We start from the raw sequence: 26676 nt of genomic DNA on the forward strand, positions 1-26676 counted from the left end.
CAGTCTTATGACACCACACCTGGCTTCATCAGCATTTTCATATATTTTAGAATGTAATTCAGGCTTTTAAATGGTTTTTACTCTCATTATTAATATAATTATTGTAAATGAGATTTGGGAAAGTGAACTCAATCAATATTAATAGACCTGTTAGTATAGATTTGGTAACAGGGCTGAGTTCTTTTGTCTAGAAAGGGTAGAAATGACACTGGACCCAAAGGAATAGGGCATAAACAAAATTTTAAGGGGACTTCGGCTTGAGCTAGAAAGGAGCCATCATTCTGACAAACAGGAAGTCAGGCAGGCAGCTTCTCCTAAAAACAAAAGGGGTAGTTAGAGGAGAAAGGTTCCCACCAAAAGTTCCCATCCAGGTCCTCCACGAGTATTTGCCGAGGAGTATTTTCTTGAATAAGGAATTTAAGCTTGCACAGAGTGCTGGGTCCTGGCTGTTCAGTCCCTTCTGAGTCCTGAGCGCAGTTGCAGGCGGCTCACTAGTCAGCTCTGCCAGGGTGAGGCTGGGGAGGCCAGTCCTTGCCTGAGTCATGTTAGTAGGATGTGCTGTGGCTGCTGTGTTTTTAACTCCCGGGCTGTATGTGAGCCCCATGTGCCATCCCATCTATGTCCTTGTTTGGTTCCACTGTGAAAGCACCAACCACGCATGGTCCCTTCCCTGCATTTGATGGTTCTACCCCCTTTCAGGCACTCCCTTGCTGTCTCAGACTGACAGTCAATGATTTTAAAAAATTGTATTTTCAGACTACAGAGTCGATAAATTTCTACATGTAATTGACAGTTTGCTTGGCATCTCTCTGTGACAGAGATATGGAATCTGGCCCCAGGCACAGCCCACTCTTGGCTTCAGAAATCTTTACTCTGCCAGGGGATTTATAAACTGCAGGTCAGGCAGTGAGTGGTGGTGGGGGATGAGGCAAAGAATGAGTTAGCATTTTCCCCACACTGGGCATGTGCCAAATGCAGTACTGAGTGCCATGGCCAACAGTGAGTGAGAAAAGGTCTCTACTGTTAAGGATCTCAAAGTGGAGAACGCTGTGAGACCTCCTGATTTCAAAAGAGAGAAACTGTATCTTCTGAGTTCTTAGCTGTGTGCATAAAATTAGGGTCTAGGAATGGATGAAATTCTAAACTCACTTCCATTATGACACATAAAAAAGGAATACTTTTTTATGTGTCCCATCCTTTGGGAGGGATGTAAGTGAGAAGGCCGAATAAGAACATCCAAAACTCTGTTCCTCTGTCAAAGCAATGAGAACAGTGGGGAGGGGATGACAAATGCATTTTATCATATGCTGGAAATTAACCAAAAGCTTGCAAAAATCTGAGGAGTATTTGCTCAGGAACAGTGGCTGAGTCTATGTAAGAGACGAGCTCTGTGAGGGTGTAACCTGAGTTTTGCTCAGAACCAGAATCCCAGCTCTAAGCACTCTTGAAAACCTACAGACTCTCCATCAGTTTACACAGGAGCTGGGCTTAATCCCAGCACTCTGGGAGGCTGAGGCAGGAGGACCAAAACTTGAAGCACAGCCTGAGCAATTTAGTGACTTAGCTAAGAAAGTGTCTCAAAAACAAAAATTAAATAAGAAGGGCTTGAGATATAGTTCAGTGCATAGGTCTTGAGTTCAATTTTCAGTATCAGAAAAATAAGAATAGAAAAAACGTCACAATAAGAACAACAAAATCCCACCCTCGTAGCCAGCGAAGGGGCAATTGTTTGATCTAGATCAAGAACAAGAATGAATTATGAATTATAGTTGTCTATAATTATAAAAACTGAGTTATAAGCAAAAAATAAAATTCCAAAATAGAAATGTTCAACTCCAGGTGGCTTCACTGTTACATTCTAACAAATGTTTAGGAAACTAACACCAATTCTCTATGAACTCTTTTTTACTGTATGGGTGCATTTTGTATATATATAGTCGTAACAGTCATCATACGGAATTTTGATGACTCTTCTTTTTCTTCCCATTCTCGTACCCATCCTTCAGCCCCTTTTCCCCTCATTATTTACAAGAGCTTTGTTTCCATTTTTCCTTCTATTCTTTTTTTCTTGTTCATTCCCCCGCCCCCGACTTTGTTTCTCTTCTGATTTGAACATTTTATCCCCATTTCACAATAATTGTTATACATTTTGGTCCTTATTTACCCTTTAGGTTTCTCACACCATAGAAACCATGTGATATTTACACGTGTCCGATTTATTTCACTTAAGAGTGTAGTATCAAGGTGCATCCATTTACCTAGAAATGTTTTGAGTTTATCTTTCTTTATGGCACAGCAGTACTCCATTGTATAAAAAAATACATCTTTATCCATTTATTGGTTGATAGGCATTTGGTCTGTTTCCGAGATTTAGCTATTACAAACTGTGCTTCTATAAACATGAGTGTGTATATATCACTGTCGTATGATACACTGAATTGTTTCCAGAAGATACAAAGGAGGGAAACAGTGGGATCAAATGGAACCTCTACTCTTAGTGTTTTGAGAGGTCTCAACACAGATTTCCACAGTGGTTGCACCAGCTGACAATTCCGCCAAAGGTGGAAAATGGTTTCTTTTTCCCACAGCTCTGCCAGCATTTGTTATTTGTTGATTTCTTGATATTAGCCATTCTTTCTGATGTGATATGGAATCTTGGCATTTTTAAGTTTCCATCTCTTGAATGACCAGTAATGTTGAGCTTTTCTTCATATATTTATTTGCCATTTCTCCTTCTTCATCTGAGAAGTATCTATTCATTTCAGATGCCCATTTTTGGATTGGGTTTTTAAAGTGGGGGGAACTGATCATTTTGAATTTTTAAATATATTTTAGACAGTAGTCCCTTGTCTGAGGAACAGCTGCACAAATTTTTCCCATTCTGTGGGTTGTTTCTTCACTCTTTTGCTGCTTTCTCTTGCTATGCAAAAGCTTTTTAATAAGATGAAATCCCAGTCATTGATTCTTTGTGATAGTTCCTGTCTGAGCAGAGTTTTATTTATAATGTCTTTGCCTACACCAATGTCTTCAAGAGTTTTACCTATTCTATTTTCCAGCAGATTTAATATTTCTGTCTTAATATTTAGATCTTTGATCTATTTCAAATTTAGTTTAGTGCATGGTGAAAGATATAGGTCCAATTTTCATCTTTGGCATGTGCAGAGCCAATTTTTCCACCACCATTTATTATTATCTTCAGCAGTGAATGTGTTTTGCACCTTTGTCAAGGATAAAGTGGCTGAGTATGCCTGGAGTTGTTGCTGCATCTTCTAATCTGTGCATTGATCCTGAGGTCTGTTTGTTTATTTGTTTGTTTTTGTCTTTACAGTCCTATTTTTATCACAGTAGCTTTGTAGTATTATTTCAAGTTGGAGACTGTAATGCCTGCTGCTTTTGCCTTTGTTGCTTTTGCTGCCTATGTCTCTTCTGATTCCAAATTAATTTTAAGATTTTTTGGTCTAATTCTGTGAGATATGCTTTTGGAATTTTGATTGGGATTTCGTTAAATCTGTGTAAGAATTTTGAAAGTAAGGCCATTTTCACTATATTGGTTCTTCCTACTGAAGAACTAAGGATATCTTTCCATTTTCGGAAATTCTCTTTGATATTCTTTTTCAGAGTACTCTAGTTTTCAACATAAAGATTTCACTTCCTTCATCAGATTGATTCCTAGGTATTTCATATTTTTTAGATGCTGTCTTAGTTACTTTTCTATTTGCTGAGACAAAATAGCCAACACCCAAAGTTAAAGAGGGAAAGGTTTATTTAGCTCACTGTTTGTAGAGGTTTCAGTCCATAATTGGCTGCCCCTGAGGCAGGGTGGCACATGGAAGAGGGGCCACAGTTCATGGCAGTGGACAACAGTGAAAACAAGAGAGGAGAGAGAGAGCAAGAAATAAGCCTCTTTCTGTCCCCTACATTATATTTGGGCTACTCACCCCAGAATGGGCATAGCACTCAAATCCTTAATTCGAGCACTGGACCTTGATTTAACCACAAATTCTAGATTAAGTTACCTCCAAAGAGTCCACCCCCTGTGCTCACTTTGGCAGCACATATTCTAAAAAGTCCACTCCCTTGACTGCACGAGGCTTTGGGGAGACATCTAGACAAAAACCATAACAGATATTACTGTGGAAGGTGCTGTTTCCCTAATTTCTGTCTCAGTGAGTTTGTTGTTTGTGTACAGGAAGGGTACTGGTCTTTGAACATTGACTTTGTATCCAGTTGTGCTACTGAATTTGATTATTAAGTATAGAAGTCCTTTGGTGAGGTTTTGGGGGTCTTCTATGTACAGTATCAGGTCATCCACACATGATGATAATTTAACTGCTTCCTTTTGTATTCTTATTCCTTTTATTTCTTTCTCTTAATTACTCTAGCTAACATTTCTAGAATGATATTGAATAAGAATACTGATAGTGGACATCGTTGTCTTATTCCTGATTTTAGAGTGAAAGCTTTCAGTTTTTGATCATTTAGTATAACATTGGCTGTTGGTTTGTCATAGATGGCTTTTATCAAATTCAGATAAAGACGGTCTATTCAAATTTTCTGCAGGGTTTTTATCATGAATGGATATTTGTCAAATGCTTTTTCTGTGTCTATTGAAATGATCATTTTTTTGGTCCTTGGCTCTGTTGATATTGTGTATTATATTTATTGATATATGTATGTTGAGCCATCCTTGTATCCTTGGGTTGAATTCTACTTCATCATAGTCTATAACCTTCTTGATAATTTGCTGCATTCTGCTTGCCATTTTCAATCTTATTGAGGATTTTCATTTATATTCATTAGGTAGATTGGCCTATAGTTCTCTTTATTAATTGGATCCTTTTCAGTTTTGGTATCAAGGTAATGCTTTCTTCCAGGAATGAATTTTGGAGGATTGTTTCCCTTTCAATTTTATTGAAGAGTTTGAGAAGTAGCAGTGTTAGATCTTCCTTAATTTCTTATAGAATTCAGCAGTTAATCTACCAGGGCCTGGGCTTTTCTTTGTTGGTATGTTTTTAATTACACTTTTAATTTAATTGACTGATATTGATTTATTTACAATTTTTGTATCTTCTTGATTCAGCTTTGGTAATTCATGTGTGTCTAGGAACCTGTTCTTTTCTTCTTTGTTTTCTATCTTATTAGAATACAGCTTCTTTCAGTAGGTATTGATGATCTTCTGGATTTCTGCAGCATCTGTGGTGATTTCTCCCTTTTTATTCCTAATTACATGGATTTGAATCTGTTCTTTCCTTTTTTGATAAGATCGGCTCAGGGTTTTTCAATTTTATTTAATCTTTCAAAGAAACAACTCTTTGATTTATTGATTCTTTGTTGTGTTGTTTGATTTCTGCTCTGATATTTCTAATTTATTCTCTCATGTGAGCTTTGGCCTTAACTTGCTCTTCTTTTCTAGAAGTTTGAAGTTCAACACTGAGTTGCTTATTTGACCTCACTCTGTTTTTCAGATATGGATATTCACTACTAAATTTCCTTTGTAATGCAGCACCAAACAGAAACACTGAAGATTTGGAGGCAAATTTATTTAATGTTGATGGGCACTGATAGTGATTCATTCCCAAATTATCAGGCCCCAATGGCTCAGGGAGTGAGGTTTTTATGGGGTTGCAAAGGGAAATACAGAAGCAGAATGGCTTGTCCATTGGGGATTGCTTCTTACAATGTGCATCATAGTGACCAGCCATGCATCACAGTGACCAAATGTTTCTAAGAAACAGAAGTAACAGAAACTGTAACAGGAACTGAAGTAAACTGGAGGTTACCCTGGGCAACTAACAGGAACTGAAGTATACTGTCTGTCAGGGGAAATTTTCTGCTATATTTTACCCATCTTTTAGTTTCCCAGCAAATCTTTGCTGGGCATGTTGTGTGTGATCTGAGCTGAACCAGGTAAGGCAATTAATTATACAAGGCCCAACTAGAAGCAGTAATATTAAGGTTGTCAGTGGTCCTAGAATGGGCCCTCACCAAGGTCATAACCCAATTGTCCATAGAGCTAAGGCAAAAACCACAGCTAGCTGGAAAGCAGAGAAGAAAACCCAAGTTGAACAATACAATATCAGAGTTAAAGAAACCCATCTATATGCTTGTTGAGAGTTTACCTGAACCAGACAGCTCCTCCAGGACTCATTGTGAAGACACAGCACACCCAAGGTCTGCTCTGGTCACTCTGGATGCTGACCAGTCCATGCACAGCTGAATCTTGAGGACACTGTTCCCAGGACCTCAGTGCATTATTCCCCTTGATCCTTGTTCATTTTCGGGATGCTTACCTGAGGCCTTGCTTTCATTTCAGCTTACATATGTGCTTGGTATTGATAGGGAATGTCTTGGGCCAACCTGAATAGGTGAAAATAAGCATCAATAGATATCTGCAGCCCTTATAAAACTTTACTTCAGTGTTTTGAAGGGCAATGTCTCAGTCAGTCTCTGTAGGGGGTTAGGCCTCTGGACTAGATTATTTTTAGTGCAGGTTCAGCATCATTGATAGACAGTGTAGCATATGCTGGCCAGGAATGGGATGTCATGGATTTTTTTTTCATGGTTCAGGATGTTTTACTGTTTTGGTGGGTTTCCAGACAACAATGGGAAGCAGTAGATCTTTTCTTTTACAGACCAACTGAGGCCCTGTATGAGGGCCCATCATTCAGTTCACTGTGTAAACCATCCCTATGGGAGAGCCTCAGCCAAAATAACTTTGTCTAAGGTGACCACACATATCTAGCCTGATGGACTCAATTCCTAACAGAGCTATTCCCATCCAGAAACAGGGCATACTCAGCATCTGTCAGGGGGTTCATTTTTAAGTCTTATTGGCTTGAGAACATTTCATCCGTTAGTGCCAGGCAGTCATGGTCTGGTGGGCCCAGCTTGGTGGGCAGGTATGTGGCAGGATTTTATCACCACAAGTCAGTTGTGGATTTGCAGAAGAGTCCCTGGTAATGAATGACTAGGCTCTTGGAGCCACAGTAATTCAGGAGGTCTAGTATAGTATGTAGCACCTAGACAGCTAGGTCTCAGCCTAAAATGAGCTTGTCCATTTTCTTGATTACAAGGACAGTGGCTATTAGAGCATGGAGGTAGTGGGGGTAGCCCTTAGTCACTGGATCCAAGTATCTGCACCAGTACACCACTGGGTCCTCCTAGGGGCTAATAGTCTGAGTAAGCATCGTTAAAGCCACATGTTGTCATTTATCAACAAATAAGTTGAATGTCAGTTGCATCTGGAATTCCCAAGGTTGGAGCTATAGAGAGGGAACAGTGGTATTTCCATTTAAAGGTGAAGAGGGGTTGGCTGACAGGAGAAAACCAAAGGCCAAACAAGGCATTCTTTAGATCCAGAAAGGGGTACTAGCAGGCTGTGGGTGGCACAAGACTGACTGCAGGATGGAGGACTACCATGGTAGTAGCCACATCTCAGAGAACCTGAACTGAATGATATTTCTCACTGTTGGTTTTTTTTTTAATAGGCAGAAGTATATTTCAGCAGTTTGACAGCCTAGGGGGGTGGCAGAGTGCATTCACTACAGGAGCATGGTGGATGGCCAGGCCCAGAGGCAAGTTTTTGCTCATACTTCTGGGAGGAGGGTTTTTAGCATTTCAGGATTGTGATAATCTGTTTCAGGCTGATGCAGGTGTCACTCTTCCTCTCAGGGAAGCTAGGACTAACTTTCAAAGTACAGGGTTAAGTGAGGTGGAGGCTGACTGGCTTAGTGATGGTCACTTTTAACTTGGAGAGGAAGTCTTTTCTGAGAAAAGGTATGGAGACTGGCTTATACAGGAATTCATGTTTGGAGAGAACTCCTCCCAGGGAGCAAGTTCATCCCTGGCAGAAGGGGCAAGAGGCAAGAGTCCCAGTTTCCCTGGTGATGGTAACCTTTTAACAGAGGAGCAAAAGGTTGCCTGTCTGCCAGGAACATCATAGATTGCCCCCCAATATGGATGTGTCCATGAAACTGTAGGTTGGGGCCCAGTTAAGCTCCATAGCTTGGAGAGGAGCCCCTCCTCCTCACCATGGAGTACAGAATGGTCTATTGCTTTCATCATCTGTACAAACACTCACACAATCATTTAACAGGAATTCAGAGGTTAAAACATCCCCTCCCCAAAACCAGGAGGAGGCCTAATAAATGAGAGGTGATCAGGCTCTTTCTCTGCTTAAACTGAATAGGCACAGACTGAAACTGGAGCCCCCAGGGGTCTTACTAAAATCAGGCAGGCAGGCAGACTATGTCCTTCCTTTTGGGTCTGATGTGAGCCTCCTGAACAGTGAGCTAGGAATCCTCCTCCAGACCTCCAAGGGGACTTGAGAGATCTCAAGGGCATGCCTTCCTGTCAGGACATAGAGAGGTCCCTGCTCCATCTGTGAGGGTCGTAGCTGATGACCAAAGAAGTCAGAATGGTTGGTCTTCCCAGCAGACACACCAGATGCAGTGGCAAACAGAAACAGTACCATCACCCAAGATTTGGAGGCATATTTATTTAATGTCCACAGGCACTGATAGTGATTTATTCCCAAAGTATCAGGCCCCAAAGGCTCAGGGAGGAAGATTTTTGGGGGGTTGCCAAGGGAAATACAAAGGCAGAATGGCTTGTCAATTGGGGATTGCTACTTACAATGTGACCAGATAGTCTAAGAAACATGAGTAACAGGAACTGAAGTAAACTGGAGGTTACCTGGGCAACTGACAAGAACTGAAGTATACTGGCTGAAGGAGACATTTTCTGCTATAGTAGGACTGCTTTCATTGTGTCCATAAGTTCTAACATATTGTATTGGCATTATCATTTAACTGTAAAACTGTCTAATTTCTTCTTTAATTTCATCTGTGAACCATTGATTATTCAGGAGGGTGTTATTTTTTTTCTCTGTGTTTATGAAGTTCTTGTGGTTTCTTTTGCCATTAATTTCCAATTTCATTGCACTATGGTCTAATACTATGCATGGGATAATTTCAATTCCTTTGCATTTACTTAAGCATGCTTTATGAGCTAGTATGTGGTCTATTTTGAAGAATATTCCATGTGCACCTGAGAAGAATGTGTATTCTGATATTGTGGGGTATAACACTCTCTAGACATTTACTAAGTCCACTTGTTTGGAAATTTGGTTCAGTTCTGACATTTCCTTGCTGATTTTTTTCTTTTTTTTTCTGATTTTTTTTCTAGTTGATCTGTCTATTTGTGACAATGGGGTATTGAGTTACCCCATTACAATTATATTCATGCTTATTTGATTGTTCATATCATTAATAATTGTTTTATATACTTTGTGCACTACTGTTTGATGCATATATGTTTATGACTGTCTTCTATTACTCTTGGATTGTTCCCTTTACAAGGATGTAGGGACCTCTTTGGATTTCTTAGTCTTGGCTTGAAATCCACTTGTCTGCAAATAAAATAGCTACCCCTGCTTTTTTCTGGGTTTCTGTTGCATGGAGAATTGTTTCCAACCTTTGACATTCAGTTCTATGAATTTCTTTTTGAATTCAATGTGTTTCTTGAATATAACATATTTTTGCATCTTGTTTCTTGATCCATTCTGCCAATCTGTTTCTTTTGATTGGTGAATAGAGACCATTTTTGTGGATGGTTATACCTGATATGTATTGACTTATTTTTGTCATTTTATTTTTCTTTTGTTGGTTCCCCCTTTTTCTCCTCTGTTTAATTGCTTTCCTTGACTGGTGGATTTATTCTGTTGGGGTTCATGGAGCTGTAGTCTTTGTTATCACTTTCTAGAATGCCCTTCAGAACATTTTGAAGTGCAAGTTTGTTGTCCATGAATTTCCTCAGATGTTCTTTTTATGGAGATATCTTAGTTCTCTGTCAATTTTGATAGTTTTGCAGGGTACATCAGTCTGGGTTGGAGGTTGTTTTCTTTTAGGTCTTGAAATACTTCACTCCAACCTCTCCTTGACTTGAGAATTTGTGTTGAGAAGCCTTCTGTGATTCTGATGGGCTTTCCTTTATAGGCGATTTGTTTCTTTTCTCTAATAGCTCTTAATACTCTGTTCTTGTGTTGAATTTCTGGAATCCTGACTCTTATATGCCTTGGTGTGGGTATTTTTTATCATGGCTAATTAGAATTCTCTATGCCTCATTCATTGTATGTCAAATTCTTTTTCTCTGCTTGTGAAGTTTTCTGTTATTACTTCTGTACACAGGTATTTTATGTCATTTGTGCTATCTCCTGCTTTTTCATTGACTCCAATCAATCTTATGTCATTCTTCTTTGCATCATCTATCAGGTGTTGGATTCATTTTTCATGGTCCCTTACTATCTTTAAGATATTTCTTTTCATGATCACTAAGCACAATCCTGATTTGTTTGTTTTGTTTTGTTTTGGTTTTTTCTTCTGGTGCCAGGAATCAAACTCATGACCTTGCACTTGCCAGGCAGGTGCTGTGCCACTGAGCTAAATCCCCAGCCCCCACAATCCTGTTTTTTATATCTGATATTCTGTCTTTACATTGGCTCATCTGCTGCCTATACTTCAGGAATTTTTAATATCTTGGATATCAGTTTGAATTTGTTTCTTGGATTCAATTTCTTTCCTATGTTGGATATTCATGATTTCCATCATTTCCCTAAGCTCTTCTACTTTCTTTTTACCTGTATCTTTCCTAGAGTCATGAAGTATGTCTTTCCTTATGGCCACTATCTCTGTAGTTATCTGAGAAACTATTTCTGATTTGATTTTTCTCTAGAGCCTCGTTTATCTGCTTTATGTCCACTGTCACCACTTCAGAGAGTCTAGGCTGGTGGATCTCAAATTGTTCCACCTCATTTCCCCCTGAGTTGGCCTTTGGTGAGCTGGAAGTCTGGGTTGCATCTTGCTTCCATGTCTTCTCATTTTTCTATTGTTTTTAGTTTAATTCCTGAGATGATGCTTGTAAATTGTTTAGGTGAGTAGCTTTATTCCTAGTATTTAAAACCCTTAGGAAATTACTACTTCTCAGAGTTGTTTTCTGGTTATAGCTGGCTTCTGGGTTTTAAGTTTATTGTAAGATCCTGCTAATCCATTTATTTGGGATAAAAAGTTGCTGCTTCCTTGGCTCAGCCCATTTCTTTGGCACTGTCTTATAGTACTGTTTATGACCCTTAGGCAATCTTAGTCTTGGCATACCAGAAAGCACAACTGATTAGAACAATTATGTCACCTTGGCTAAAGTAGTACAATCAGTAATAATCTCAGCATTAAACATAGCCAGCCACTGCAGTCCACTGTATCCAATGGTGCATTTCTCCATGGAGTCCTCTAGGGTCACCAGTAGTTACCATGCATCTGTAGGTCAATCCACTCCTCACACATGGTGAGTCTATGCTCAAGGAGAAAGCACTGCCTGTCATTTCATTCTTCTTTATTGAAATCCCTCTCTTTATTCTCCCCATAGGCTTCAATTTTTACTTCTGATCCTTCCTGCATCCCAGAACCCACTTCCCTCCTTCTTCTCTTTTTCATGTTGCTATATTCCAGTGTCTGGACACCAGGTCTCAGAGAAGCTCTTTCTCTGCTGCTCACCACTCCACCATCTTCCCAGATGTACCCCCACAAACTCTTACAAAATTTACAAAATCAAGGAATATTTCTCAAGTTATTTTTTCAAGCCAAGAATATTCTAACAACAAAGCAAATGATAAAAAGTCATCACATGAAAGCTACAGGCCAGTATTTTTTATATACATGCAAAAACTAGCTACAAGATACCAGCAAACCAAATGCAATAACATAAATGATTGTGTAACCAATTTTCTCTCTGGGCTCTTGTCCTGAGTATGATGAAGGGTGAAGTCAATGGAAAGTAGTAGGAACAAGCCAGCTGTAGTTTACAAGAGCACTCCCTTGTTATGGTTTGTGTCTGGGTGTCCCCCCAAAGCCTCATGCGGCCATGGGGCAGGCTTTTAGAGTTTGATTATGGGTTTGAGAGCTACACCTGCCCTGGGGTGGATAGTTTGCATATGTAAGGGAGAGGAAAGAGGGTGCTTGAGGCCATTCCTCCCTGTTGTGTGCTTGTTGCTTTGCTGTGTTCTGCCACCATGAGCTGTAGCTCTCTGTCATGTGCCACTCTGCCTTGTAATCTGCCAAGTATGGACTGAAACCTCCACAAACTGTAAGCGAAATAAACCTTTCTTTCCTTAATTTTGGGTGTCAGATATTTTGTCCCAGCAATGAGAGAAAAGTAACCAAGACATCCCTCCTAAGCAGAGAGAGGTTTTGTCTTTTGGCTTTGCCTCAGGTGAGATGAGTCCTTACCTTTGTCTGCAGACAAGAGCTTTGCTGTCCTTCCCCAGCGGTTCAGGCCTTTTGTTCCATAGGAGAAAAGGAACCAGAGTCTGTGGTGAGGGCCACTTCCCATCTTCCCTCCAGTGGTCACTGTTTCCCTCTCTGGTCTGCACACTGGGCAGAGAAAAGGAAACTTTTGTGAGCTGTTATGCCCTGGGTCTTTCCTTTAGTGCAGAAGGTCTGCAAAGTTGCTGGGGATGGACAGGCTCCACTGTGTCTAATATCCACAAGGATCCAATATCCTCATTGTGCTTCACATGCAACTTCCAGAAATGTATTAAAAATTTAGCCAGGGACAGTGACACATGCCTTTAATCCCAGCCACTCAGGAGACTGAGGCAAGAGGATTCAAAGTTCAAGGCCAACCTGGGCAATTGAGTGAGAACTTCTCTCAAAAGATAAAATGGGCTGGGGTATATCTCAGGGGTATGCCAGTTGCCTAGTATGTGTGAGGCTTGAGTTTGATCCCTAGCCCAGAAAGAAATAGAAGGAGGAAGAGGATAAGGGAGAGGAGAAAAAGGAGGAAGAAGAAAAAGAAAAGGGGGGTAGTAAGGATGTCACAAATTCTCTGATAGAGATAAAATAATGCTGCTATCAAATATAATAACATGGGCCAGGGATATAGCTCAGTGGTATAAATGCCTGCCTAGCACGTGCAAGCCCTGAGTTTGATTCCTGGTACCAAAAAAAAAAAAAAAGTCAAATACAATAACGTAAATTGATTTGACATATTCAAAAATAGAAAATAGAGGCCATATTCTAAAAATATGTAGTAAGAAGTTCAAATTGTGGAAAAAGTAAAATAAACTTTTAAAAAGCTAAGATGAATTTTACCTTTTAACTTAACAATGTATAAAAGTTACATATTTCTACAGTATTACCTTTCTTCAAAATGCAAAAATGACAATTACCATTCAGGTATTGCAACCTTAAGCTGAAAGATGAGGCCTCTAGGGCTACAGATGGGGAGATGTAAAACAGATTTTCTTCACATAACTTCTCTTCTTTCCAGCTTTCTGGCTTTTGAAACTCAAGATTAGGTAAAACTTAACACCTTTTAAATTGCTTGAAATTTTTGAATGTTTTCCAGTATAAAAATGGGGTAAAGGGCTAACATATATTGAATGTCTACAAGATGACAGACTAGTATTTCTCAGACTTTGGTATCTATCAGACTTGCACAGGACTCTTGGTGAAATACAGAGAACTTTATCTTATCCAATGCATGTGGGCCTCTAAATTCTTTATTAATTTCTAGGTGATTGTGATATACATCAAAATTTGAGAACTGACATGCTAAGCACTTGATATACATCATCTGACTTAATCCTTTGTGCTACTAAAGTAGGTATACTTATTTTTCAGGTGGAGAATCTGAGGCTCCAAGTGTCTATGTAGCGCAGATAGTCATAGAACAAATACCAAGTGGCAGACTCAGGGCTCAAACCCAATGCATCCACCTTTAAATTCTTACTCTTTCCTCTCCACCACACATGGACCCAAAACACAGGCCACAAAGGATCATCTATGTCTCCACTGAGCTCAGAAAGTGAACTGGTACTACTTCCTGATGTCTATAAAGATGATTTTGTTTTGCCCTTTTAAGCACACAAACCCTATGGATTACAAAGGTCCCCTTTCCTAAAGGACAGTTAACTGAAGCTCACTGTGTCATCATCCACAAGCTGCAAGAGACCTGAGAATTTTTCAGAAACACATAATTAAGACCCAGAGGGGAGGCCAGGATTGGAAAAGAGCTTCCGAGGGCCCCATCACTGCCAGCAAGGCTTCCCAAGGGGATGCTGCCAGACAAATGAGGTGTGAACAAAGGTGGTTTTTAAACTGCCAGGAAGGAAAAGGGATAAAGGATCCCTATGAGTATTAACACTGTCAATTAAGGACAAGCAAAGAAAATAAAAGAAAAGGATCTATTATTGTCAGCTAAGGGATCAAGGGAAGGAAGATGGCCTTTCACCATCATGCCAAGAGAGAAAAGAATTCCAGTGAGGACATTATAAACCTATTAAGAAGGAGGAGCGAATTAGATCAACAGCCCACGGGGAAGCTAAGAGAGCAAAATGGTTTTCTGTGTCTGTCAGTGGGAAGAGCAACAGAAAGCAGAACAGTGTGTAAACATTTTTATCCAAGAGACTTGGACCAGAAGGAATTGTGAAAACAAGAAAAGTCTGTGTCATGGACCAAAAAATTCTGAAAGATGAAAAGCTTGGTGGGATTCATGTTCAACCCTGAAATTCAATGCAACCCTGTCCTGCATGAGAAAGCCCATAACATATTTTCTGCCAAAGTAATAACAACAATAACAACTTTCTTTTGGGCTTTCTACAACATGCTGGCATCAGTCTGAGTCTTCAGAACAACTCTTGGGGAATTCTCTGGTAAATTGCCTAAACGTGCTTTGAGCTCTGTGTGTTAAGGGGTAGATGCATGTAACAAAGGTCCTGACAGGCTCACGGGGTCAGTTTGTAGTTTAAGGTTGTACTACCTATACTCCCCTGAACTACTGTGTCTCTAGGGTCCAACTACTTGGTCTAGTGCTGTGAGTTTCTCACTATAAGAAAAGCTGTACTTCAACATTTCTTCCCAAGTGTATCCTGCTTGTTGTGTCTCATCTGATTATATACAGTGCTTTGTTCTTGATCTCCGGATCAGTGCTTTTCAGATGACGGGTTGTGTGATGCAGTAGCATTAGTGGGTCACATAATTAATGTGGTGTATCCAAGTCAGAATTTAAATAAAACAAAATCAAATACAAGAGATAATTTCAAGCCATATAAAGATGAATGTACTGTTTGGGACACTCATTTGTATGAGTGTGTGCCACAACACATGTTTTTCTACCTGAAGAAGTGTTTGGAAGGCAAGACTCTGTGTCATGCTCCAGGAGATTTTCCTAACTGTAACTACTCTTTTAATGCATCTTGTATCCTCCTGTAAAAGCTTTAATTACATAACTTTTATCCAGTCATTCCTTCCTTGTTTCAACAAGTGTTCAGCAAATAAGCATTCTGTGCCAGATGCTGGTATTACAGAAAATAATTACACTGGTCCCCAGCCCACCATTCTGTTCATGAGTAGAGAGATTGTCAGTGAGATATGCATTCCACAGTGCAGTGCAAAGTTGAAGCTCAGGAAGGGTGTTTCCCTCTTATCTAGGACATCCAGACTAAGCTCTTCTCTTCAATGGGCTGCTCCTCATGGAGGCTGACTCTTTGCTCAGCTTCTTCTCTGTGGCCAGGCTTTAGCTCTAATCATCTGCAAACCTCCCTGAGTGCGTTGGGATGACTCTGCCTCCTGTGTCCTGCCTCCCAAATCTAATGCTGTCTGCAGGACTTGGGGATCTTGGCTGCATCCTTCTATTACTTTTCAATTAAAGGCGTCTCTAGGACCACAACTGGTTCTCAGTGGATTTTCCTGACCCCGCCCCTATAAAGAATTCTCCTCTGCAAAGTGCAATCTAGCCCATTGTCCCCGTATTTGGAATGTCTCCAAGGATAGTGTTTCCATCACTTTGCTTGAAAGTCTATTTCACAGTCTAGTAGGTCTCACTGTCTAGAGACTTTTCATCTTTCTTTAAAAGTTTTCCTTTCTTAATTTTAATCCATTACTTTTAGTTATACCATTAATACCATCATAAATAATACTTAAAACTTTGACAAAAAATCTTTTCTTCTTTGAAGAATTATGTTTAAATTAATGTTCTGTCATCACTTGATCTTATTGCTCATTATTAAGTCCCAGCAGTTAATTACCACACATATCACTGAAAACAGCATGACTCACACTGAGACAACTGCACCCAACATGAGAATCGGGCTTTCTCCTGCTAGAAAAATCTAGAATGGAAATGCACTCTATACTCCATGATGACCTGGCCTCATTCAAGTTCCTTGAATCATAGAAGCAAATAAAAACATTTAGGTAAAACAGAGAGTCTCAGTTATGACATATTTTTTTGGTATGCCATCATCTGTCCATTTTATTTGTTCATTTGACAACATGTACTGAGCTTTGACTTGGCCCTATTCGAGGTATTAGGACTGAAAGGTGGGTGTGGCCACCCAAGCTGCTCCTGTCCAGGGAGAAACAGACCATGGCAACTCAAAATCATGACTTTAGTGGTGGAAAGACTGAGTGGTTATAGTGAAGAACAGTATCTCTAGTTGTGGGAGTCAGGGCAAGACCCTCAGGAAACTCTGACATGCCTACTCTGTATTGGTGGGATGAGGAGAAATTTCTTAGAAGAGCAGAAAGAATATTCAAAACAAAGAAGCACAACATGTGCCAATGGGCAGAGGCTTAAAGGATGCTCAGTGCCCAGAGAGCCTCAGAAAACAAACCTATAATGCAGAACCAGGAGTGATTGCAAATGACCCTGAACATCTGCAAAGGGCTTTTTGCATTCTAAAGAGTTTAGCACTCATCCTGCAGCCAACTGTGCTTCAGTGGAGGGTTTTAGCAGGGGTGAGTGTCAAGGTCCAGATTTATTTTAAGTAAGACTATTGAGAAAGCAATACAGAGAGCAAACCCAAGAGAGTATTATGTGAGCAAGATCCATTTGGAGACAACTCAGTACTGCAGGCCAGACACTGTTTTATATAGAAGAAGCACACTTCAGCTACCCTTGATAAAAAGAAAAGGTTACTTTAAAAAGAGAGAGAGAGAGAGAGTAATTGCTTCTTTTCAAAAGATATTTGTTACATGAAAGAGAATCTTAAAAATGGATGTTTTGAAATGTTTCAATTGATGTGTTATTTTATTGCTAAAATTGTGTGTTCCATTCTTATTGGAAATAGACTTTCCTAACACGTTTAAGCATCATCTGTTTGAAGAGTTTCAAAGGGGTTTTTTGTTTTGTTTTGTTTTGTTTTCCGGTATCAGGAATCGAACTCATGACCTTGCGCTTGCCAGGCAGGCGCTGTGCCACTGAGCTAAATCTCCAGCCTCAAAGGGTTTTTAACACATTTTTAAGTGTATATTTGTGCGTGTATGCTTTGTATAAGAAATATTCAAAAACAACATATAACAGAAACTCTTGCTTTTCTCAGTGCATATGGGCCTCTGTATTCTAGTAATTATTAATTTGTTGTTGATTATGATACACATCAAAGTTTGAGAACCACTTAATATATATCACCTCATCTAATCCTTTATTCTACTAAAGTTAATACTTATTTTATAGGTGGAGAAAATGAGGTCAGTGTGCAGTCACACATTTCCTTGTTCTGTTTTTTTCTGCCACCTGCATCTGTCCCTCACTGTGACTCCTGAGACACTTCCTGCCATCGTTGGGTTTTTCAAACACGGTGTGAAATACTCCACACTAAAACCAGTTCTTCCCACTGGCCAAGTGACTCAAAAACCAGGACTTACTGAGAGCCATTCACATCTCATTTGAATGGAAAAGGCAGAGCATCGCTATTTATTAATTTAGCTGGAAGAAAACTAAATATTCCAGAGAGGTAAATGCCATCTGAGAGCACTTATTAAAATATATAGAACAGTAAATGCATTGATGCCTGAATATTAAAACTATCATCTTTTGATATCATCCCATCAAACATCAGGTGAAGAAACTGGCTCTTACATCACATCCTAAAACTCATCTCTACACACTCATTTGATTTGCATGAGATTCACTGTGACAGTCTCATGTCATCGTCCACAGTAATAATTTTTGCCTCATCTTTACGTCTTTTTCCTATATTTCTTTTCATTAAAAATTATTAAGAAAGCCAGGCATGGTGGCGCCCACCTGTAATCCCAGCACTCGGGAGGCTGAGGCAGGAGGATCACTGCTAGTTCAAGACCAGCCTGGGCTACAGAGTGAACTCAAGGCCAGCCTGAACTACAAAGAAGACACTGTCTCAAAAAGACAAAAAAAAATTATTAAGAAAGAAACAGAACAGTGACTGGTGCTTCCGCAGAGCAATGATCTTTACGGAATTTAAACATAAAATAGCTTAACAATCAACAGAAGCAAACAAAAGTATCAGGTATTTCACAACTAAACACATTTTTCTCAATTGGTTACATAAAAGTAAAGATAAAAAATTATCATACCTGTATATCTTAAACATGAACATCTAACAATCTAGAAAACTAATTTCTGGGGCTGGGATTTAGCTCAGCGGCTCAGCTCCTGCCTGGCAAGCACGACATTGTGAGTTCGATTCCCAGTACTGGAAAAAAAAACAAAAAAACAAAAACAAAGAAAACAAACAAACAAACAAAAACCTAACTTCTGTTATTATCTAGGTTTATTTTGAGATTTCGCATAAAGCCAGGTTTGTAACTATGTACCCAGTTTTAATAGATATGAGACTAGAAAGACAATTTTATTTTTTCCCCACAAAATGAGATCTCAAAATGAGCTTTACCAAATTTACATAAAGACTTATATATATTGCTCCACACTAGAATGCAACCTATGATCCTACTAGTCTTTAAAATTAAACTTAAAAGCAAGATGTGCTTGGTGGGTCAAACACTCCGGTTGCTTTAGGTGAAATGCACACTGACCTGAGGCAGCCTTGGTGCTGGTACCCAGCACAGCGTTCCTGGAAAAATGCTAGCACACTCCAGTTACAGAACTGTCTCCTGACTCAGAATTCATCCAGACAAGACCTTTGTGAGCTGTCTTAAGGACCATAACTTTCAGTTCTGAACCCTTTATCAGGCCAATGTCATAAAATAACACAGCGTCTCAGTTCAGACCTTGTTCTGTTGTTATATAACTCATGTATAGGGGCTCAGTGGAGCAAAAGTCAAAAAGAGACAGCTAGCTGGCAAAAGATGATAGAAAAATGACTAATAAATATATGATAACATGTTCAGCATCACTAGTAATCACGAAATGGAAAGAAAAACTGAAATTATTTTTAAAGTTGAAAATGTTTTTTAAAAACATAATTACTGTTATGGATGCTACTTAGTTTTTGAGGTGGCCACCTTATATATAGCCGGGAGAGAGGAGTGCACATTTACATAATCTTTTCTGGGAACTACGTGGCAATCTATCACACTCTCTAAAAATGTTTATTCTCATGATTGATTGTACAGTAATTATATGTTGGGGCATTTGTCTTGAGAAAGTAGCCCAAAATGTAATAAGAGACTTCTGCATTAACAGATTCTTCATAATATACTCCTACAACAGCCAAGGTTGGAAACAATTAGATCCTCCACATTTAAGCTCTCCTCCCCTGGAAGCAGCTATGACCAGCTTATTAGTTCTCCTGTCTCTGTGTTCAACAAAATTTCAGTACCCAAAAGACCAATTTGTGCAGGCTTATAGGTTGTGCTACGAAAATTATTTGGTTGCTACTTTTCTGTGCCTGCTAATGGTCCTTCCTACTAAATAGACCTTAAGGGATTTGGAGGCAAGATCTTTGTTTCCCCCACAAGAGCAGGTAAAGAGTAATCAGAACAGCATATGAGTCACACGACTTCAATCAGTTTCCCATTCCCCCCTGCAGTGGCCCAAAGGGAGAGCATGACCCCTTAGCAAAGGAGCTCTGCCAGCTCGCTTGGAGGCGGCAGAGAGGGCAAATTCCAGGACATGATGCTTTGAGTCACAAGTTAACAGTACCTTGGCTGGGTCCCCATAGTACCCAGACGGCCCTCCTCTTTGTCCTTGTCCGGAGGTGCAGTAATGAATGTCCACTGCTCCCATCCAACTGGCGTGTGAGTATTTTATCCACACTGATGTCGGCACTTCACCAAACAGAGAACAAACTACCCCCATCGTTAATGACTTCTTTCTGTCTTTGTCTTGTGTCTTCTCCAGACTCTGAGCTCTGTGCTCTTCATCTTTGCATCTCCAGCATAAAGGCCATCACAGCATGTAGCAGGAGCTGAGAAATTGCTGAGTAGAGGAGAGCAGCATGGCTGGGGGCAGCAGGGAAGGCCATAAAATATATTGGCATGAGAGAGAAGAGAGGGAGGCAAGACAAGAGAGGGGAGAAATCATTTTTGAAAAATGGTTATTCTTAGGCTGATGAGAAAATACACATTTAGAGGAAGCACAGCCATTCAAGTAAGTCTCATAGGTGCTCTTATGGAGGCCTCAAAGGAAGTCATTTGAAATGAAACAGTTTTGAAGGAGAGAAGGGCAGAGTTTATTTGAAGTGGCAGGAGAGTCACATAAGGCCTAGAGCGGAACACAGGAGCCAGTGTGGTGGAAAGCTGAGGGTGATTAACCACAAACAAACAAACAAACAAAAAGCCCCAACCCTCCACCTGAGTAAATTGAAAGGACCATGAGCCATCCTTTAAAAAAAAACAAATCACTGTTTTATGTAACATTATAGTGTATAGAAAGTATTGGCATTTCATCGAGAACGTGACAGACTGTTTTGGGAACAAAGTCAATGAACGACTGTCCCCACGAGCTGCAGCTGGATTTCTGTGCTCCTAATGGGTCTCAGTTCTAGAGATCACCAACCCCAGAATAAGATATGGCAATAAAAAATGTCACAGGAAGTTGAATGGCGTCTTCTCATGCTCCAGACTCAAGTCCAAACTGAAGAGAAAGCTCCACTTGCCCACATTCTCAAGGAGACCTGAGTCGGGGGCTATGCTCCCAGGAAATAGTCCGTCTCTGTGAGCTTAACTTAATCCACTTTGAGTTTGCAGTTGCCACCCAGAAAACCAAACAGGTTGAACAAAGCCTAAGCCTCAGTTGCAAAAGCTAAGATTAAAAGAAAGAAAGGAAAAAGATTAGTGTCCTTGTAATGTTTCCAAACAATAATAGTGTGTTCTTAGTCGCTAGCTTTGTACAGAATGTTAAATTACACGTGGCTTCTGTCCAGGGTTCCTAGAACAAGCATACTGGGGACTAGATTCCTCACAGAAGTAGGTGTCCAGGACAGGCAGGCAACAAGCCATCAGGTACTTATTTTCTACTACTAAAGAGAAGTCAATTAAGCTTTTAGAAGATGAAATTCAGGAACATTTATTGTCTTCTCAGAATAAAAAATTATTTAAAACTCCAAATACAGAAAAGGCTTTTTGAGGAAGGTCATTTTGCATTTAGCTTCTCAAAGTGGGTTTTCAAACTAAGTGAGATAGAAAGTCATGTTGACCCTTTGTTCTGGATCATTCATTTAGTCCTGGCCAGGATTTTATAATATTAGAATAATATGCTTCTAAAACAGAAAAAATAAAAGCCACAGCAGTTCAGAGCTTCCTAAATGCTGGAGACCTTTTAGATCCCAGAGGGAGTGTGGAGACAGCAATGTAGACAATGTGAACAGTAAGTAAGGTCATATTTCAAGCTATACCTCACCCCACTCCCAGCTAAATAAAATATTTTCTTTCAATTTAAGAAATCCCCATAGTTACTTTCCAACATTTTCTGCAGTTAGCACCAGAAGCAGAAATTCACTAAAGAATATTCTGATCATACCTTTGACTCAGCAAAGTAGAAGAACTTCTGGAAATCAAGGGCATCTATGTATCAGCTGATCCTCTCTGGCCTTTGGAGATGCTGCTGACCTTGACCTGGGTTCTTGACTGGGGCCTTGGGAGCCTCCCTGCTCCATCATGGCCACTCCACACCTACCACATTCTGCAAACTCCATGAGCTTCCTTCCTCCTAGTTCTCTTCATTTACTCCCCACAGTCACATGTATTTCTTAGTTTACTTCAACCCAGCCCAGACAGAAGGCCTAGCCCTACTCTTCACCTTGTCCATTGGGGGAGTTTAACTTAAGTCTGGGGAAGGAAAACACCGTCTTCTACCATCTCTGTGTTACTCCTTCCACTCCCTCTGTTTCTCTTTTTCATCCCTCCCACCTTCTCATTTGGCCCCAAAGCAAACTTCAAAGTCATCCCATAAGCCCACAGAAGCTCTGCCTTTTTACCTTTGAATCAAGAACTTTCACCAGCAAATATAGCTCTTCTCCCAAAAGGCATGCTGGTGACTCCACAGTCCTGTCTTTTTCACATGAATAGGTTTTTTTGTAAATGTCGGAGATGGGAAAACAGAAACAGTTCTGTCTTCAGAGGTAAAATATTGAATAAATTACGTAGATAAATGCCATTGATTTTTACAAGGAATGCCTGTATACTGCTAAATACCATCCAAATCTTCACTGATATGGTTTCCTTCAAAATTGGAGCCTATTTCTTCCCAGTCTCCTAAAAACACTCTGGATTTAATCATTTTTTTCTAATAAACAGACTATGCTAAAAGTGATTTTTTGTACTCCAATGTGAGGTCATAGAAATGATAGCTCCCTCTCTCTGCCTCTGTCTACCCTGGGTCACTTTTCCGAGGGTAAGGCAGCTGCTATGTTTTGGAGAAGCCTCCCAGGGCATGGCCAACATGGAGAAGGGAAGTCCTCTCTCCTGCCAAGTGTTCAGATGATTTCAACCCCAGCTAACCTCTTGATGCTACCCCCCCCAGCTACTGTCCCCTAAATTGTGAGAATAGTAAATGTCTGTTATTTTTTGAAGCCTATGTATTTTGGGGTAGCCATAAAGCAATCTAACAATACATGTGGATAGATACTAATATAAATTTCGTGGAAAACAATAGATTTTTCAAAATGAATAAATTGCTCCTGGCTTCCCATCTCCTATTCAGTGGCTGGACTGATGTGGCTGGACAGCACTTGACTCAGACTCACCTCCATCCCCTGGGCCCCTCTACTTTGGCCCATCCTCAAGTATCAGAATTCATGACAGCTTCTCTGGAGGATGCTCCTGAGGTGAGATTTTCACCACGGAGATTGGTCACTGTCTTATCACTCTACCCCAAAGCAACCAGTCTACCTCTAGTTGTCCGTGGTCTTCTTTACTCCTCCCTGTTCAAGATCTCCCTCTGAGATGTCCGTAGATCTCGGGGTCGGTATCCTCCACATAGCCACGGCCCCCTCCCCTTTGCAAATAACTTTTTGAACATCCCTGCCCCTTGAGACTGATGTATTTTCAGACAACATCCATTGTGCCTTGATGAATTTATTCTTTTGGATTTGAGAAATGTAGGACCTTTGTAAGTCTTGAGTCTTTTGTCTGGGTCTAACGACAAAACTGCTTGTCACATGTTATTATAACCATTATCTTAATTATCTGCCTCATAGCAGCTTGCAAACCTATTTGGATCTGTGTCTGCCAAGTTGCTGGTTGTCCTGAGACCTCTCCCAATGTGCAGTGTGGGACAAGCCTGCTGCACTATAATGAACACTGGGCCGAAGCTGTGTCTGGAGAAAGCTGGACTACATTAAAATTTGCAGTTTACACACCTTGCTAAGGAGATGAATAAGATTCTAAAAAATTAACATGGTCATTTGACCCTGTATCTCTTCTAATTGTCCTTTTGTCCTTTTGCATCTTCAAAGAATATTTAGATTATCAGCACATAGGTTTAGTTTTATTCTGAATGACTCTTTACTATGGAAGGCATATGTTTCTAAAATAAACAAAAGTCCTCCATACCTCTAAATCTCAGTACTAGAAAAGTGTTAGGGAAAAATGTGTAAGGAAATTTCCTGGACATATTGCCAAGAAAATTTAATCACAAGAGAAGCTTCCACCTATTGGGCAGTATACTGTTATCAGAACCTGGAAAATATTAAGCCCCTTCATTAATAAGTGCATTTGATTGGAGAAAGTCACTCCATTTTGATGTGTTTAAAGGAACAAATTCTATGGATGGAGCGAATGGACTAATCTTAGTGAGCCTCAGTGCTGACTGACTTGGCAAACCTACATTTGGATTCACTGAGGTGACCACTGGCTGATAGAAAATGCATACAGCTGATAGAAGACATTAAATGAATGCTTTTATTGACCCAAGAGACAGATGAAGAAATAAATCTGTCATGATCTCCTCTTGTTTGAGAAAAACAACCTTAATACTTTCCAAAATACAAGTTTGTCTCAAAAGAAATTGAGGAAGGCCGGGCGTGGTGGTGTATGCCTGTAATCCCAGCACTCGGGAGGTTGAGACAGGAGGCACTGTGAGTTCGAGGCCAGCCTGGGCTACAAAGTGAGCTCAAGGCCAGCCTGAACTGCACAGGGAGACTGTCTCAAAAAGATCAAAAAAAAAAAAAAAAAAAAAGGGATTGAGGGGAGTTTTGGTCCACCTGTTTCCTATTAACCTAAAGAAAGCATGTGTGGTGGAGGGTTTGAAAAAACAGCTGTGTGCAATGTGGGTGTGCATGGAGGTGGAGTTTTCTCCCAACTCCTGAGTCTCACCTGGCAAAGAGAATGAGGCAGATGGGAGGCTGGCCCAGCTAGAGCCTAGCTTCAAGATGATGGTCCTGTGTGTTCATTCTCTCCTGAGCATCAGCTCTGGTTTCCTGCTGAATTCTGGGAGACCCGTGAAAAGAGCCACAGTGCCCTTGTTGACCTAGGCCAGCCCTGAAAGCAGGGGCATTCAGCCCACTAGCACCAGTGACTTTGGGCTTGCCAGGGCACCTCCTAGCACAACTGAGGCAGAGCCTGGAAATCTGTAGGATTGCACCTAAGATTCTGGGAGGTTTCTTACAGCAATACAAATCTATAGGTTAGCCATGAAAAAGTTTTACCATATTAGTTATCAAAGAAATCCAAACTAAAAAAGCTACAGGATACTCATTATCTATGAGACAGGTAAAAATGAACAAGGATGATCATCCAGAGGTTTGTGATTATATAGAAAACTGACGTGCACGGGCTTTAGAATGCAATTTGGCAAAATGTATCAATTTTTAAAAATGTGTCAGCCATTATCTTTCTTGGATTTTATTCTTAAAGTATTATCTAAGTATGTGATGACTTGTTAACCTTAATTGTAATACTAACATTAGGGAATTGATTTGCTTTTTTAATTTTTAATTTTTTTTTTGAAGTTCTGGGAATTGAAACTATGGCCTTCCTACTGAGCTACATTCCTAATTTTTTTTTTTGTTTTATTTTTAAATTTTAAGGCAGGGTCTCACTAAGTGGTACATTGCTCAGGCTGGGCTCAAACATTAATTCTCCTGTTTCAGCTTCCCAGAGTGCTAGGATTAGGGGCATGCACCATCACATCCTGCTAAGAATGTTTTTAAAAAACTATTTTTATATATCTATATAATGGAACACTAATCATTCAAAAATTTGGAATACAAATCAATTGATTTAGAATATAAATCAATCAATCATACATATATATGATATTTGTATATTTTGATATAGAAGGACATTACATTTTTCTTATTATTAAATATACAGACAGTAGATAAAAGATGATTCCATATTTTTAGTATTCAACAAAAATGCTACATATAAAAATTTTCTAGACAGTTATGCTTCAAAATCTCAGCTATTATCTCTAATGATAAGATTACAAGTGATTTTCATTTTCCATTTACACATCTGAATCATTTAGTTCTAAGCAAAAGTATTTGTCAAATTTAATTCTGAAGAATGTATTCTACTTCCTAGTTTTAAACTTCTTTGTTAGATATTGCATTAACTAAATCAGCACATTGGATTGAAAATATGGTTGTTCACAAAAGAAAAAAATGCTTTCTTCAGCATAAATACATTCTGATCTTAAATCAGCATAAAATTTACAAATTTGCTTGTTTTTCAGAACATTAAAAGGGAAGCTTTCCAGCTATCAGGAATCACCTGGAAATAGCAATAATTAATAAGTAACCTTTGGCCTGTCAAATAGAGATGTTGGACCCAGAAGAAGTAAAAGCTATGATTGTTTTTGGCAAAGATTTGTTTTTCCATTTATTCAAATCAGGAATCTTTTCAGATTTTGTGAGAGGCCTTAAAATAAAGGGGAAAATGATGAAAATTATTCAAAAACTTTAATCAAGTCCTTACCATACACAAGAATTATTTTAGTTGCAACTGACAGATCTAACAATTCAAAGCAGTCTTTATTTTTAAAAAGTAAATGTTCTCACTTGTGTAATTTAAAAGTCCAAGAATTAATTCTTTTCAGATGTATGGCCCATGCTCGATTGGGACTAGGACCTAGTTTCTCTTAGTGTTGGCCCCATCTCTATGCTGATTCCCTCCTGTGATTGCTTCCAAAGTGGACCACAACATGCCTCAACACTCATATGCACTGGGAAAACGGGTGTGTCCCCCAGAACAATCCTGAAACACTTCCTGATGTGGAATCATGTGCCCATCCAATTACTTCTTGGAAGAGGAAATACACTTGTCATTGGAACAGGAAATGGGATTAAACTCATCAAATCATGGTGCTCAGGATGTAGGCAGTTAGAGTTTCCCCAAGGGAAAATCACAGCAGACTATTTTATCCAAAGATAAGTAAATGCATGCTGGGTGGCAAGATCCCAGAATGCTCATTATGGCCCTTGAGAAGATCATTTAGACCATGAAAAGAAGTTTAAAA

At 39.7% G+C, this 26676-nt stretch overlaps 1 long non-coding RNA gene across 2 annotated transcripts in view; it reads right to left on the reverse strand.

Annotated features, from left to right (window-relative positions):
* Positions 1–26676, reverse strand: part of LOC102003977 — a 57562-nt gene that overhangs the window by 4444 nt on the left and 26442 nt on the right. The window contains exons 1-3 of one of the 2 annotated variants that reach the window (XR_264056.2): positions 18390–18474; positions 12279–12422; positions 6291–6357 (exon numbers count right to left, since the gene is read on the reverse strand). This is a non-coding gene — a long non-coding RNA (uncharacterized LOC102003977). Of the gene's footprint in view, positions 1–6290; positions 6358–12278; positions 12423–18389; positions 18475–26676 lie in introns of those variants that run through there. The other variant, XR_264057.2, reaches the window with a different exon arrangement.

The sequence above is a fragment of the Chinchilla lanigera genome, unplaced genomic scaffold, assembly GCF_000276665.1.
Source record: "Chinchilla lanigera isolate Chin_1 unplaced genomic scaffold, ChiLan1.0 scaffold00091, whole genome shotgun sequence".
NCBI lineage: Eukaryota > Metazoa > Chordata > Mammalia > Rodentia > Chinchillidae > Chinchilla > Chinchilla lanigera.